Here is a 12,215-nt window from a genome sequence, read left to right as displayed (position 1 = left end):
TCCAAAGAGAATAGGATCCCAAAAAGCCACTACATACAGTAGAGACAAATCCCAGTGCCACTGTCAGTGGCCCCTCAGTCTGCCCCAACTGTCAACCACATTCAGAGGGACTAGTTTGTTCCCATGCTTGTTCACTCCCAGTCCAGTTGGAGTTGGTGAGCTCCCATTAGCTCAGGCAAACTCTCTCAGTGGGTGGACCACTCATGGTCTTGACCTCCTTGCTTATATTCTCACCCCTTCCACTCTTCAACTGGACCTTGGGAGCTCAGTCCAGTGCTCCAATGTGGTTCTCTGCCTCTGTTTCCATCTGTTGTTGGACAAAGGTTCTATGGTGATATTTAACATAATCATCAGTCTGACTACAGAGCAAGGCCAGTTCAGGCACCCTCTTCTCTATTGCTTAGGGTCTTAGCTGGGATCATCCTTGTGGATTCCTGGGAATTTTTCTAGAGCCAGGTTTCTTGCTAACCCCATAATGGCTCCTTCAATCAAGATATCTCTTTCCTTGTTCTCATATCTGTCCTTCCTCCATCTTGACCATCCCATTCCCTCAAGTTCTCCTCAACCCTCCCCCTTCTCCCCTTCCTTCTACTTCCCTCACCCCCCACCCCCACCTCCATGCTCCCAATTTTGTCAGGCGATCTTACCTGTTTCCGATTCCCAGGTGGGTCTATATATGTTTTTCTTTGGGTTTTTTTTTTATGTTCCACATTTAATTAATTTTACATATAGTCTGAAGTACAGATTAAAGGTTCTTCTCTTTCCAACCCTCACGGGTATTCAGTTGCTCTAGTACCTTTGGTTATTTAGTTGCTTTTATATCTTGGTCAAAAACTAATTGTCCATCATCTGTGAGTCTATTTCTGAACTCTCTTCTCTGTCCCAGCTATCTATTTCAGGATCTTAATGCCATATTGCATCGATTATTGTGGTTTTACAATGAACCTTATAAAGGAGTGCTCTTTTTATTCAGTTTTATTCTTTTTTCCAAAATTAGGTTATTTTTGAGTCATTACTATATAAATATGTGTTTGAGAATAAAGTTATCAACTTCTGCAAAAATGCCTGCTGAGATTTTAATTGGGATCATGCAATGAATAATTAAAATCTTCAGAGCATTGTCTCCTCCTAAACAAGGAGGAGCTTCTCATTTACTTGGTGAGCTGCTTTGTTTTTTGTTTTGGTTTTGGTTTTGTTTTGGAGACAGGATTTCTCTGTGTAACAGAACAGCCTTGGCTGTCCTGGAACTCACTCTGTATACCAAATTGGGCTCAAATTACAGAGATCCACCTGTTCTGCCTTGTTCCCGATTAAAGGTGTGGGATTAAAGGTGCGCACGAGCATTACTGGTGAGCTGCTTAGTTTTAACTTGACACAACCAAGAGTCATCTGAGGTGAGAGTATTAATAAGAAGTACCTAGATCAGGTTGGTTTGTGGGCATGTCTGTGGGAAATCCTGCAGACTGTTGATGAGGTGGGAAGACATACCCTGAATGATGGCATCACTTCATGGTTGGCCCCTGGACTGTATGGACATAAAGGAAGCTAACTGAGCTACTGAAAGCAAGGGGCCATGCCTTTCCTCTCTCTGCTGGACTGTGTGTGAGACACTGAGTTCCTGCCTGGACTTCCTTGCAGCAATGGGCTGTAATTTAGAATTCTGAGCTGAAGAAACCCTTTCTCCCCTCTGTTGCCTTTTATCCACCTATTTACCACAGCAACAAGCGCGAAACCAGGACCTTTGAGTCTTTACAGATCTGTGCTTGTCCATGTACAAACACAGATCTGTGTTGTTTGTCAGATTTACTTGTCAGCATTTCATGTTTTTCTTTATTTTTATTTTTTATTTTTCGAGACAGGGTTTCTCTTTAGCTTTGGAGCCTGTCCTGGAACTAGCTCTGTAGACCAGGCTGGCCTTGAACTTGCAGAACTCTGCCTGCCTCTGCTCCCGAGTGCAGGGATTAAAGGTATGCACCGCCACATTTCATGTTTTTAAACTACTATAAATAGCATATCAAGAGCTGTCCCCTTCCAGTATATATATAAAAAATTGGATTGAATTTTGTAAATTATTCCTGGTTTTGAAACTTCTAAACTCACCCACTCTAGTAGCCCTTTGGGGAAGTTCCGTCAGGTTTCCTATGTGTGGATTATTATCTGTGGCTGAAGATGATTTTAACTTCTTTTCCAATCTAGAAATTATTTTCCTTTTTCTTAACCTCATTGCCTTGGGGATCGGCTCCCACATTCTGTTAAATAGGTGGTGAGAGCAGGCCTCAGTGGTCTCCCCTGGGGAAGGGTTTGGTCTGTCGCAGTTAAGAATAACATTAACTGTGAGTTTTTGTAAATGCCTGGGTGTGAAGAAGCTCCCTCACTTTTCTGGGAGTTTCTCCATTTTTTAAAGTTTGGGTAGAAGTGTTAGGTTATAACAGATCTCTCCTTTGCATCTATTAGTAGTGCTTTAGGAATTTTACATTTATTTACTTTATGAGCGTTTTGCCTGCATGTATATATGTGCACTATATGAAGGGGTCGGAATATAGTGTCTGATTCCCTGGAACTAGAGTCATGGATGTTTGGAAGTCACCATGTGGGTGCCGGGAATCGAACCCCTGTGTCCTATACAAGAAGCAACCGGTACCGTAAACCACTGAGCTATCTCACTCACCCCGCGCTTACATTCTCAGTTTGTTGTCAAGTGTGTCGATTGACCCTTACATGGTATGTCAGTCACGGGTTTCCAAGATAAACTCCACTTTGTAGTGAAGAATTGCCACTTATGGATTGCATGTGCTATGCTTGTTAACATTTCTTTAGGATTTTATATTCATGAGAGGTTTTTTTTTTCCCCTTCAGGGTAAAGCTGACCTAATAGAGAAGTACTTATACTCTCTTTCTCTCTCTGTCTCTCTCTGTGTCTGTGTCTCTCTCTTCTAGAGTTCATATGAGGTTAGTGGTTTTTTTTTTTTTCTCTTCCTTATGTGCTGTGTAAAATAAGCCTGTGAAACCATTTGGGTTGGGAATATTCTTTTAGGAATGATTAGTTATATTCCAATTTTGTTTTCGCAAATACATAGCTGTTCTAAATATCCGTTTCTTTTTTATTAACTAATATAGCTTGTAGTCTTTCAAGGAGTTGTTCCCATCCTGTGTTTTACTAGCTCAGTGGCATTACCTTCTGTGTATCTATAAAAACAACACTGATGTTACTCACCTCAACTCTGACATCGGTCATTTGTGTCTTCTTGCTTTTTCCAAGTGCTGTAACTAGAGAACTTAATCCATTGTTTAAAACCTTGAAGAATCACGTACTGGTTTCATTGATTCCCCCCCCCCCCCGGTGTTCTTGTTTTATTGTTTTCTGCTCTGACCTTAGTTTCCTTTCTCCTTAATTTGTGTTCGGTTTTGTTTCCTAGTTTAACATGGAAGCCGAATCCCTTGACTTGAGGCCTTTATTCTCATATGTGTGTCATACTCTGTCCTTGATTGTTTAAGGAGCATCCGGTGAATTTATCACTGCAGAATGCTTCTAATGTCCCTCTGATAGTTTTACTCAGCAGAGAAAATACTTATGTGGCTGAAACTCTGTTAAATTTATTGGTGCCAGGTTTATGGCCTGGAATATGTTGTGTCTTGGTTAAAAAAAAATAAACTTCACATGCATTTGACCATAATGTATTATGTTTCTATTGAGTGGAATGCTGTATAAATGTCAGTCAGATCAAGGTGATTGACATTTTGTAAAATCTTTCTGTTTGTTTCTCTACTTTATTGATTAGTGTGAGAGGGGTGTTAAATCTCTAACTCTGGGTCACCATATTTCTTCTTGACTGATAACCATGGGGTTGTGCATTCTAGAGAGCTTCTGTCAGGGCACTGGCGCTTCTGTGTCACTGGTGAGCTTCATTGCTGGTATTAAAACAAACATCCTTAGTTCTCACACGTTCTTATGTGTCATGACATGAGAAAAACTATGGCTAGAGCAAAACAACTGTGCATGTATTGGTCACACACGTATATACACGTGCACACACATGCACATGCATTGGTCACTCACACATACACACACACACATATGCAGAGAGAGAGGGAGGGGGGAGAGAGAGAGAGAGAGAGAGAGAGAGAGAGAGAGAGAAAGAGAGGAGAGGGGAGATTGAGATCCCAGGGCAAAAATAAAAGTTACATTGATTTGTTTCTTGTTTTTTGATCATACTCTGAGTGTTTTCCTGCTATAAAACTATTTTACAATAAATAAAACTGAGAAAAGACTCATGTCTGTACAGTTGAAAACTATGGTAATTAATTTTTAACTGACTTTTTTTTTTTTCAAATGACATCTGGTAGGTAGCTTTCTACTGAGTCTTGTTTGTTATCCAGTTCACCAGTCACTACCATGCAGTTGGAATATGGTCTGTTTCCATTAGTGAGAATACTGATACCATAACATTTAAATCCGTCATCTTGCTGTTTGTTTTCTGCTTGCTTTGCTTGCTCTCCTTTTCTGAACTTTGGTCTTTCTTTCGATTTCTTTTTAGAGCCTTGGTTGGATTATTTGCTATACTTGGCTGTGATGTTAGCATTTTCCTTAGGGTCACAGCATGCATCTGTAACTTATCACAGCCTCCCCTCGCACTGCGAAAGAACCCACAGCATCCCCAAGCGTCGCCTGTGTGTGGCTGTCACAGGTTTCTGTTATGAAACTCACAACCCACCGCTGTTCCAGAGAAGTTCTAAATACCACTTGTGGGCTTGTGTTTCCTTTCCTCGGAAAGGCTCAGTGGCATTCTCATAGTGCTCATCTCCTGGGGACGACACCTTTTAGCCTTTGGCATACTTCAAAGTAGCTTTCCTTGTTTCTCCTGGCTTTTTTAACTTGATTTTTTTTTTAATTTCTCTCTTAATTTCTCTGTGAATGCCACATTAAGTAAGTTTTGTTGCTTTTTCTTTATGTTTTTATGCTTTTGATTTTTTTCTTTTGTCTGCTTTGGGTTGACTCCCTCCCCCCTCTTTTCTTCCTTCCTCCTTCCATGCATCCTTATTTTTAGGAGGCAGGATCTGAGACTGGCCTGGTTACTCTGTATGGATTCTCCTGCCTATTGGGCTTCTGAGTGCTAGGATGATAGGTGTGAGCCACCAAGCCCAGCCTTGAGTCCCTTGATGGAAGGATTTATGCTGTTGGTGGAGGTCTTTTCACTTTTCTGGTATAGGCATCTAATGCTATGAATCCCCCTCAGCAGTGACTCAGCTGCTTTGACAGATTTTTCTCGCCTTACGTTAATTCCGGTTTTTGTATATTTTCAATTTAATTGCTATTTTTCTCTGTGGGAAAGCTGTTTAATTTTCAAGCATTTGGAAACATCCTGTCTGTCTGTCTGTCGTCTGTCTGTCTGTCTGTGATCTATGCACATACTGATGTGGGAGTGTGGACATGTGGGAGGGGTGTCCATGCCTGTGTGCACATGAAGGCGGGCAGCTGACATCCAGTATCTTTTTCAGTTATTCTCCACTATTGGGGAGACAGGAACTCTTAGTGAACCTGGAGTTCACTGAGTTGCCTGGGCTGGGAAGCCAATGGCTCTCAGGATCAGCTTGGGTTATTTATGGTCTGAACCCTGCTTTATGCCGTCCATCAGGTCCTTATGACTGCACATCAGCCACCGACTGAACTGTCTCCCCAGGTCCCAAATTTTCTTACTGCCTTTCTGTTACTGATTTTTTTAAAAATATCGTAAGCTTGTTCTATTGTTTAATACATACTTTATCTTATTGAGCCATTGGAAATATTGTCTAGTCTGTAAAAATGCTGTGTATATCAGCTAGGTCATACTGGCTGGTCTTGTTCTTTCCTTCTGTACCTTTGTTGTTTTCCTTCCTTCTACCAGGAGTGGGAGGCCCACATCCCCGGTTGTAATTGTAGGTGGCTGTTTCCTCTCCTGCCCATCAGGCAGTTTCATGTATCTTAAGGCTTTGGAGCCCAGTTGTTGGAGCACAGGGGATGCTTCCCAGTGTGCTGTTCTCTTCCTTGTGGCCAATAAACTTTGCTCTGCATTCCCTGACATTAATGTAGCCACTTCCGTTGCTTTCCCTTTTACATTGCTGTGGGGGAAGAGTGTCTTGTAAACAGCATTTTGTTGGGCTATGATTATTTTAATTTATATGTGTTGTACATGAGTGGATGTACGTGTGTGTGTGTGTGTGTGTGTGTGTGTGTGTGTACCTGTGGAAGTCAAAGACACCTTGGGTGTTGTTATTCCTCAGGCACAGTCCACATGGTTTTTTGACATGGAGTCCCTTGCTGGCATGGAACTCACAGGTAGGCTAAGCTGGCTGGCCAGACAGTGCCAGTGTCAACCTGTTTCCACCTCTAGAATAATTGACAGATATTCCAGATATCTGCCCATGCACCATCTCCCTGCATGAGGATTACAAACATAGGCCACCGGTCCTATCTCTTTCTTGCCTGGGCTCTGGGGATTGAACTCACACTAGCAAGGCGAGCTCATTACCACTTTACAGACTGCAGTTTCCTCAGCCCCACTTTTTGTTTCGCTCATGCTGCTGCTTGCTGGGTTTCAGTATCTGAGCTCCCCGCTGGTGTTGCTGGCTCAGGTGGCTGCACAGTAACAGCTGTGTCCTTTGTGTTCGGCGGTGGTGTTGCCTGTAAGCTTCCTCTCTTGCCAGCTCCTCCCTTCCTGGTTGTCTGGCTAGAGAAAGCCCTTTCTTACAACTCTTCTTTCTGTGCTCACGGGCATTTCTGGGTGCCAGTATCTCCAGCTCCAAGAGTGCGGAGTAGAAAGCAGAGGAAAACCTAGGGAGAATCCTGCCATATCAACCCCGGGTGTCGAGGCTGCCTCCTGCCCAGCCTCACTGTCATCTTGTGGTTTACTTATGGCAGTTAGGGGCTCTGGTGTGCTGGACGAGAAGAACTGGGAAAGCGTGTTCACTGTCTTTCTGGTAAAGATTCCTCGCTTTTGAAATTGAACAGTGTTTTGCTTGGTGCAGAGTCCCAGATGGGCAGTCTTGCTTTATCTTCTCATTAAGTTGCAGACGTTGTTCTTTTATTCCACTGTTTTTGCACCCGAATTATCTTCTCTGAAAAGAACTCTCTAACTTTGCTCGTGCTCTTTTCCACATAATTTTTCTGGTATTGAGCTACTTGATTATGTTTTGGTGTGATTTTTTTTTCATTTGTTTGTGTTTGGGCTTCATTGAGATTTTTAAAAATTAATTGATTTTTTTTAAATATGCTGAAAGCATAATGTAATTTTTACACAAATCTATAAATGAACTCTGAATATATTTCCCCATTTCGCTTTTATGCCAGGCAAGCACCGAGCCATACCATCAAGTCCTACTAACTGAGATTGTATCTGTGGGCTTACGATGTGTAAACAATCCTTCTCCAACAGCAGATGACTCAACTGAGTCTATGATAAGTAACAACTTTCTTTACCCTGTAGCCTGATGTGTCCTCTACTGTTTAGAGGGTGGGTATCCACGTTCATCAGGTATAGAGAGAATACCTCCACCATGCTGTTTCAAATGCCCAGAGACACAGTTGAAATACGTGACCAAGTCAGGAGCTCAGAAGACACAGAGTTACTTAAGGAAGGGAGGCGTGTGGAGGAATGGGCAGGTGTTAGAGCACAGGCCTGGAAGCAGGGAGTTGAGTTTGAAGACCCCTTCTGTTGCTACATGTCGGAAATGTTATTAAAATCTGGATAGTCCAGTGTATCAGACAGGGTAATGTTACTTGCCCAATAAGCTAATTATGTGGATTATGTAATTGAGTCCAAGACATGGATGGCTAAGTACTGGTGAAAATGGAGGTGTGTGTGTGTGTGTGTGTGTGTGTGTGTGTGTGTGTTCACACACCTGTGCATACTCATGTGAATGCAGAAGAGGGCATTGGGTGCCTTGCCATAATTCCTTGAGATTTGCTCTCTTACTGAATCTTGATTTTTGGGGGGAGGAGGCTAGGCTTCTTAAACAACATGCTCCCACAATCTATTTGTCTGTGCCTGTCAGGGCTGGGGTAACAGTGCTCAAGTTACCCCAGAATTTACCAGGGACTCCAAACTCAGGTTTTCATGCTTGTGTGGCAAGTACTCTCTTACCCACTGTGGCATCTCAACAGCAGACCAGGCTGGCCTCTGATCCATGATCCTCCAGCCTCTGCTTCTTCAGAATATCCTCTGGCACACACTGCCGTGCTGACAATTTTACTTATTAAAATAATTTGAACTTCACAGCAAAATTTGGCGGGAAATACAGGGGTCTTCCTCCGCATGCATGTCACCCCTCCCCTTAATGCCTTGTCTCACACCAGAATGCATCTGTAGAGCGGAGATGCGGGCAGGCCTGCTTTTCGTCCCACCCGGCTCCCGCATGGCTAGCTTTACACCCGAAATAACAACACACAAATTGTATTCTTTTAAACACTGCCTGGCCCATTATATCTAGCCTCTTCTTGTCTAACTCTCATATCTTGGTTAACCCATTTCTATTAATGTGTAGCACCACGAGGTGGTGGCTTACCGGGAAGATTCTAACCTGCGTCCACCTCGGCTCGGAGAATCACTGCGTCTGCCTTCTACCCAGCATCCTGTTCTGTTTACTCCGCCTACCTAATTTTCTGTCCTATCAAAGGGCCAAGGCAGTTTCTTTATTAAACAATGGAAGTAACACATAGACAGATGACCCTCCTCCGTCATGCATCCTCTGAAATAACGGTTGTTGGACCATCGCCACACATCACCACCTTAAGCTCTGCTCTTAGTTTAACGTCTGCTAGTTTTGGCAGATACGTAATGACGTGTGTCCACCCTTGTGGTAACATAGAGAATAGTTTCATTGGTGTAAAAGTCCCCATGTACTACTTGCTCATCTCTTTTTTCCTTCCATGAGCCCACTCATCTTTAACTGTCCCCATAGTTTCTTTTTCCAAAGTGTTACGGACTTGGGTTCACACAGTGTGTGGCCTTTTCAGATTGGTTTCTTTCAACAAATAAAGTGTGCTTAATGTTCTTCCATGTCTTTTAATGGTTTAAAAACAAGCACACTTCTCTTAGTGGTCAGTACTGTCAACTTACCCGCTGAAGGCCTCCTTTTCCTCTGACTTATAGCAGTCACGAGTATAGCTGCTGTAAGCGTTTGTCTGTGGCTTCGTAACTCAAATAAGGAACTGGGGAGCCATTGCTGGGTCTTCTGAGAAGAGGACTCCTTGCTTCGTAGGGTGCTGAGGGTTCTTTCAAAGTGGTTGTACCATTCAGCAGGCCCAGGAATGAATGGGAGTCCCCGCTGCTCCGTATCTTGGCCAGCATTTGTTTGTATCAGGGGTCAGTTTTGAGGTTATAGTCATTCTAATAAATTATGTCATTGTTTAAATTTGTGGTTTCTTAGTGACATAGGATGTTGGGCATATTTCCATATGCTGCTTGCTGCCTGTATGTCTTCAGTGAGATGTCCACTGTTTGTTCTCTTTCTAGTCAGGTCATTCATGTTCATATTGAGTTTAAAGTGTTCTTTATATATGTTGGTGCTATTTCTATGTTTATTGTAATATGTTATTATTGCCCTGAGTGCCCGCACCAGGGATGCTTTGAGACCTGTGCATAGCTGAAAAAGAAAACCCACATATAAATATTTCTCTTTTTTATTTCTCTTTTTTTGTGAGAGAGATAGAGAAATTATTTTTCACCTGGAAAAGACAAAGAAAAGAAACATTGTTTTTCTTGGTTGCTTTGATCGAGAAAGATCTTCAGGCTGTCTTGTATAAACAGCCTGCACTCCATGTTTCCAGCCATGGATGACGAGTGAAACTGCCACCCAGCTCAGCATTCCCTCCCTTTTATAAATCCACTAGGAATTCAGGGCTGACATGCGACCTGTTAGCAAGTCACTTTAACTTCCAGACAGCTATTCAAACTAGTTGCTAATGCTACTGAAGAGGAGCTTGCCCTGTAGTGGTAGGAGGCTTTGTATTTTACTGTCTGGCTCCCACTCTTCCAGCTTCACAGTGATGGGTTTATATTACAGGGCTCATTTTCATTTTATGTCTTTTTATTTACACACCAATTCTTTTGGAAGTAATTTTAATTCTCTGTTTTATGAGAGAGGGGCTCTGTGTCTGTGCATTCCTATATAAAAGAAAGAAAAATGATTGTTTTTAATGCAGATTTGAAGGAAATATAATGGATTTCAGCTACAACAATTTCTCCTCATTTAGAAGAGATGAACACCTAGTTAGATGAACAATGTCATTCCTCCTATAATCGGAATACGTCCTGTTTCCATGACAACCTGTACTTACCAGATTGCCTGGTAAAAGAAGTATTTTGATTCTGTCTTTGATAAAGGACTTGACCACTTTCTTCATTCTGACAATTTAATTCTATTCAGGTCTTCTCCCCCGACCTTTAACATGGGCTGCTTTTGAGAGTTAGGGCCTCGAGCCTGTTTTAGAGGTGAATCTCCTCCAGAATGAAAGGAGAGGCCTCCCCAGGCAAATGCCGATGACCATAGGAAGTGAGAATGCTGCCAACGGTCAAGTCATAGTCATTTTCTGGAATCTTCCCATTAAATTAAATCAACAGCCACAATGCCCCAACTTATTAAGATGCTGTTTGATCTGTGAAGGAATGAGTCTACTGTTCATTTCCATTTGGACTCTCTAAACGGGAAGCTCCTCTCTCTGCTACTAATTTATGTCTGTCTTTATGAATGGTCTGTGTCCTCTTACAGCTAAATTATGTTCTTGAAAAGAAAGTGCTGTTAATGATTTTCTCTCAAAATGAAAAATAGGGAATTATTTGCATCATTAACAATGCTTTTTCAAAATTTGAGAAATAACATTTTATCGACAAGATTATGTTTAATGTAACATAAAATATTTAAGTTCAATATGGTAAGAAAACATGACCCTTGGGCATTTTAGGAATACAGGGAATTGAACAAAAATGTGGGAGTATTCAGTCTAGTTCTGAGGGGTCTATTGGGTTTGGGAGAACAAAGTGATTATTTGGTATCCCCAAATAATTGTCAACCATAGCAGTTCTTTATGGCCTGAAAAACTCAATATGAAGTCACCAGAGGGCCACCAGGTATCTCATTGTCTATCAGACATGATGTTTTGTAACAGACCTCCTTTGTTAATAGGTACAGGGTGATAGCCTCTGAGAGTTACTAAGAAACTTTTAAAGCAATGGTGCAACCCACAATGTAACAGTATGTGAATATTATGTAACGAGGGAAATAAAAACAAGTGAGACATCATCAGGCCTCTCTGTATCTATCATTCCTGTTGATATTTGCCCCAGGTCAGGAGACTTCCTAACCTAGAGGTTCCCCCAGCTGAACTCTTTGTCAGCGTCTTCATGATTAGCACTTAGTAGGGAAGTTACAGGTCTGAAAATGTTGCACAGTTGTATTATTTTTTTAAATGTTGCTTCATTTTAAATCCTGCTCTATTTTTTTTAACTTATTGATTGCCCATCAATGGTGAATCCTCAAGCTTTAGTGTACTCAACTCTTCAGAAGTAAATGACTGGTCTGGACAGATGGCTCAGACGTTAAGTACTTGCCCACACAAACAAACAAGTTCTGAATCCTCAGCATCTACATAAGCATCTGAGCACGGACATCTGAGCAGAGACAGGAGGTCCCTGGATCTCTCTGGCCTCCCAACCTAGCTGAATCAGTGAGACCAGCTCCAGTGAGAAACCCTATCTCGAAAAGGTGGACTGGACTGGGACTGCATATGTGAACCTATATAAATACACACTAACATACACCCATGCCACTGCCACCACCACCACCACATCAAGGGGAGAATGAAGACACATGATATAACAGGATATTTAAACAGGTGCTTTGATGAAGGAAGGTATCCTTCTCCTGCAGGGACACTATTCAGACATTTTCAAGTGCCTCGCCATAAATATTACTTTATAGTATTTTTTTGAGGTCTTCAGAGGCAAGCTCTCACTTCGACTAACTGACCTACAAGCTGCTTCTAGCTGATCAGTTACTTCAGTTTGTCAGGTTTTCCAGGGCAGGATACTAGGAGATACCATTCAGTGCTCAAACCAGCACACTCTTGGGCAAATAAGAAGGTCAGAAGACTTAGTAACTCTAAAGTAACTAACAGTTCATAGAATAGCTATGCAGCCTTTGCCAACGCCTCCAACAGGGCAAAGGAGAACATGTTTTTTTTT

This window comes from Microtus ochrogaster, unplaced genomic scaffold (genome assembly GCF_000317375.1).
Source record: "Microtus ochrogaster isolate Prairie Vole_2 unplaced genomic scaffold, MicOch1.0 UNK1, whole genome shotgun sequence".
In the NCBI taxonomy this organism is placed as follows: Eukaryota; Metazoa; Chordata; class Mammalia; order Rodentia; family Cricetidae; genus Microtus; species Microtus ochrogaster.
This window is presented reverse-complemented; position numbering follows the sequence as displayed.